At 36.7% G+C, this 4,935-nt stretch overlaps 1 non-coding gene across 1 annotated transcript; it reads left to right on the plus strand.

The window, feature by feature from the left end:
• Positions 1-343: 343 nt before the first annotated feature.
• On the plus strand, positions 344-412 carry LOC123232824. Its single transcript, XR_006505322.1, has one exon. It is a non-coding gene; the product is annotated as a small nucleolar RNA SNORD123 (small nucleolar RNA).
• The last annotated feature ends 4,523 nt before the right edge of the window (positions 413-4,935 follow it).

Genomic DNA, 4,935 nt, shown 5'->3' on the forward strand with positions numbered 1-4,935 from the left:
TTACTCACTGAAGTTTTCTTCTTAACATCACAAAAGTCAAAAATTTCAAACTTAAAAAAATATATTCTTCCTGCAAGTTCATTGTTCTATAGTAGTGCTGCATTCCCCCCAGGGCCAAAATCACTTGCTATAAAAATGTATTGTGGGGAAAGAAAAGGTACTCCTACCTGGTAACTAAGACTCCACCCAAGTCCAACACTTCCTCTTTTATACCACACAGCTTCAGAGTAAGAATATGAGTTTTTATCAGTCTTTAAAAAGTAAATTTTGACATCATTTTTGACAAAATTTTGAGTAAATTTTGACATAATCACAATGATTAAGGGGGAAATTTTTTATCCTTGGTGAAAATGATGAATTCTGGGGAACTGATTCATGTGACTTGAAAAGGCCATCCATTTCCTGATTCACCTTGGTTTCTTTTATTGAAAATGGCATATTTATTCATCTAGCCTGTGAAATAATTAACCAATTTTTATTTTCTATACCTCCTTCTTTTTTTCTCTTTCATTTCAGTTATTTTTCTAAACTGACATCTCAGAAAGGAGAAGCAAAGATAGGGTGAAAGTGAAGATCACCCTTCAGAGAGCAAGCAACCAACCTGGATCATGATTGACATGAAAGGAAAATTTTAATATCTGTGATATTTAAAAAGAAGAAATAAGATTAGGTTGAAATTATGAAAAACCACCGGCTAAAGACTGTGGCATTTTACCATTTAATTCTTAATTGGATTTTGCTGTGTACAAACCAGTGGGCACATATCATATTATGGTAACCCTTGGGTGTTTGGTTTTTATCCCTTTTATTTCTTTCATGCTCCTTATGAAGATCAGCTATATTTTTTGTCCATTTATTTGTTTTAGTGTATTTGCATATTTGTGCAATATCACCAACTGTTTCATACTAATGTTAATTTATTTTAACAAATATTATTAACACCTGCCATATGAAAGTAATAATGCTAAAGTTTCATTTAAATCTAATAGTGTCCTTAGGAAGCTAAATATTCTAGAGATTAGTAAGGATTTTGCATAAAGATACTTGCCTATGGATTTAGTTGATTTTTAAATAAACAGTCTTAATTTTGTCTAAAACTAAAAATGAAATACTGAAAATAATATGTTTTATATAAATATTATGTCTTAACTCTAGTACTTAAGAAAAAACTAAATAATAGCTGACAAACGGAGAGTACTTTACAGGAAGATAATATGCCATAGCACACTTTTAAAATGTAATGCAGAAAAATATGACAAGGAAAAGACAAATCATGAAAGTGAAATCCAATGGAATTTCACAAAAAATAAAATTAAAAGTTTCATTTTCAAAAATCTGACCTTGAGTTCTTTTCAGCCTCTTTTCATTATGTATTCATTTAAACCACACAAAGAAACAAAAATGTTAAATATATAATATTTTATGGACCTGTTTTGTGACAGTCAATCCAGAGGCTTTGGTCCAGAAAGCTTCAGATTGAAAAGAAGTCATTACTCACTGGTATCCATCATCTAGGTCACTGATGTCAAACCTTTTAGAGACCAAATGCCCAAATCGCAAGCCTCACACAGTATGTGAGCCACCAGCCTTACCCTAGACAGGGAAGGGGGGAAGCACTCCCATTGGGCTATTTGGCAGAGGGGTGAGTGATGTGAGAATCAGGCATGCCATAGGTTTGCCGACACAGTTTGTTTTGTTATCCATAAGATGAGGCCTCCTCTTAGTTTTACAAAGAATAATTATTGTTCATAGAGTCTGTGGAGAAATCTTCATCCTCTGGGTTTGAATTTGGGCATATGATGAAGTAGGATTAGGGAAGGACACCAAGACTAGGGGATGGGAATGCAACACTGGGGTTATTGTCAATCAAATTGACATGTTGAGGTGAAACAAAGAGCTTTTAAGCTTTAAGCAAAACATTGATTCATAGCCTATTTTAAGCCATTCTTGAAACAAAGCATAATATGACTACAAAGATATCTGTCAGGTAGACAAAGATTTTTTGACTTGAAAAGGGCTTCAAAGTCAACCTAATCCCCTTTATAACTTAACAAGAATCCACCCTGCAAGTGGTCATTGAGTCTCTGCTTGAATACTTCAGTAAGGAAAACCCAACTACCTACTTTGGCCACCAGGCCACTTTTAGACAGCTCTAATTATCAAGACTTATTTTTTTTTCTTTCATCAACCCTAAATTTTCTTCCTTCTCATTTTTGTGAATCAGTCCAAGTTCTATCTTTCAGAACCAAGCAGAATGAATTTAATCTTTCTTCCACAAGACAATCTTTCATATGCTTAAAGATGCCTATCAAATGACTAGCCCTTTTATCCCTAAGTCTTCTCCTAGGTAAACATCCTGTTATGGGTAATATTAATCTTGTTTGGGGTTTGGATATTGATAGCTGATTGAGGCTGATCAGGTGGTAGAGAAAGGCTAAAGCTGTTAGGGTAACCTAGTTGAAGGTGGTGGATAAATTGGCTGGACACAGCTTAATCCAAAACTTATATATTTGTAACTATGAGGAGAGGCAGGGATAGGATAAAGGAGGTAGGAATAAAGCAGGGAATATCTTACCCTATTACTAATATTTCTAACTAAAACCCAGAACCCAAACTGCCCCTCGCAGGGTGTCTTCTTTGTCTACCAGATAGACACTATGCTTTCATACACTGACTATAGATTAAATCTGTTTTATTAGCCTATTTTAAAACTATGAACTTCAATGTGTACTAACTCCTTAAAATATCTAGAGAAACCCACAAGTTGCCTCAGCTAACTGTCAAATGTGACTGTTAGAAATCACTAGCCTGTCTGGCTCTCCAGTGAGAGGAAACAGAGCCCCCTTCTGGCAAATTTTCTCTCTCTGGGAGAAAGCTCTCAATCCCAAACAACTTTCTTCAGCTTCACAGATAACAACTTCTCCATGTTAACTCTCACAGAAATCACTAACAGATAGTCTCGGAGAAAAATCTCCAGCAACCTGCTCAAGAGAGGGAGTTCAAAAGACAGGCCAAGAGTTCTGTAACTTCCTTCCGAACATGCAAATCTTATTAAAGAGCCCACAGTGATTTTTCCGTTATGTAAAACTGATATATTTCGAGAGGGTTTCGATGGTGAAGGGAAACAGACTTGTGGGTGAATGTCTGTCAGCTCCCTCTCAATATATATCAGTATTACTGGGACAAAGAGAAATTCTCTCTAAAGATGGCTTGTCAGAGAATGAGCCAGCACTGATAGCTTGAGGGAGGGCTTTACTAGTGGGTAATATTGGTAGTACCCCTGGGTCGGTAAGCCCAGATCCTCTTCAGGCAAAAGCCTCCCCCTGGGTAAAAATGGCACTACAGTGGGTCCTGCTCAGAAATGGAGTCTGACCTGATCTACTAACATTGAAAACCCCTTTGTCCCTCTATGTCCTCTGAATAAATCTCCTTTTATCTGACTGCAAATTAAATTTTACTTATAGTAGATTAAGGTAACTGAAGGTGGGGAGAGGCTAGAGGTATTCAAGGAAGCCCTAAATTCTAAATCCCACAAGGTCCTTCTCCCTGGTCAACCAAAATGGCTGAAATGAGAAATTCACCTTCCTTTCCCCTATTCTTAGCCTATCTAAAATCTATATTACTGGAAGTATAATAGGGTCTTTATGTAAGGCAGGTATGGATTAAGAGTCTTCAGGGACGCTCCAAGGTTCCCAAAGTCCGCAGACTCCTCAGGAATAAAGAGACCTCAATTCCTTTAGGCTGATAGTAGAAGCTGACAGGTACATCAGGGTTTGGGATATGGTTGTCCAAAGAAACCCTTTGGGCTGGCTTTTGATCAGTCACTGGGCAAGCTATCCATCATCTCACCCCCAGATCTCTAAACCAAAAGCCCTCCATTCAGGTTCTTCCTTCCCACAATGCCTTGTTCCAGCTCAACTATCAGTCAGTGTCACTCAAGTTCAGCTTCACAGCATTCTAAGATCCACTTAACCCATTCTGCTCTTACACTTGACTTTGCCTTAAAGGGGACAGGGCAAAAAATCCTTTCTCTGGTCTACATCTCTGCTTCTAATTAGGCTAGATAGCTAATTAATAACTAATAAAAATCAACAATCCGAAGTGCCTTGAAACAACTCATGTGGTGTGATCTCAAGCCCTTCAACATTCTGTTCTCAGAATGTGTCTCCAGTTTATCAGTGTTGAACATTTCAGATCATATGCTAGAAGAATGTTGGCCAATAATTACAGTTACATAGCATATAAACATATAGACATATATGTATGTATACACTATTATATGGTTTATGTTTAAATGTATCATTTATTATATATTATATATTTAAGATAATAAAACAAAGAATATATTGTATATAATAATGTTATATAACATAGTATTATAGTATAGTATTACATGTATGTATATCCTTGTATGAATTTAATATAATTGTACTTCTTATTCTTTTTGAAAACCTGTTTTGGTATATATCAGCCCCACCCTTTTACTGGGTGCACATGCGGACTATAGGAAGACACCAGAGGCCTCCTGGCTCCCTGGTACCTGGGAAGAGACTGGCCCCTTGTCCCCCATGTGACTCCTAGTGTTTGAAAGACTTGGCTCTGACCCAGACTTAGGTCACATCTGTCCAATAAGAGAGACTCAGAAGGAGTGAAGGCAATGGCTTTATAAGAGAGGGAACAGAGGAAGTGAGAGGGTCTTTTGGGGGGTTTTCCTCTCTTGGCTCCCTTGGGCTGGAGACTCTTCCTGGCACAGCTGCTTTTGGCTACTAATCATAGACAAGTACAGCAATTAGTTTAGTTAGGCCCTCTCTTACTTAAACTTTTACTAATGAATAAATATAAACATAAAACAAAAATAAAATACAAATAAAAATTATATACAGACTCCATAGAATTTTAATCATAAAACCCTCAAACACAAAAAGAGAGAAATTT

This window comes from Gracilinanus agilis, chromosome 1 (assembly GCF_016433145.1).
Source record: "Gracilinanus agilis isolate LMUSP501 chromosome 1, AgileGrace, whole genome shotgun sequence".
NCBI classification, from domain to species: Eukaryota; Metazoa; Chordata; class Mammalia; order Didelphimorphia; family Didelphidae; genus Gracilinanus; species Gracilinanus agilis.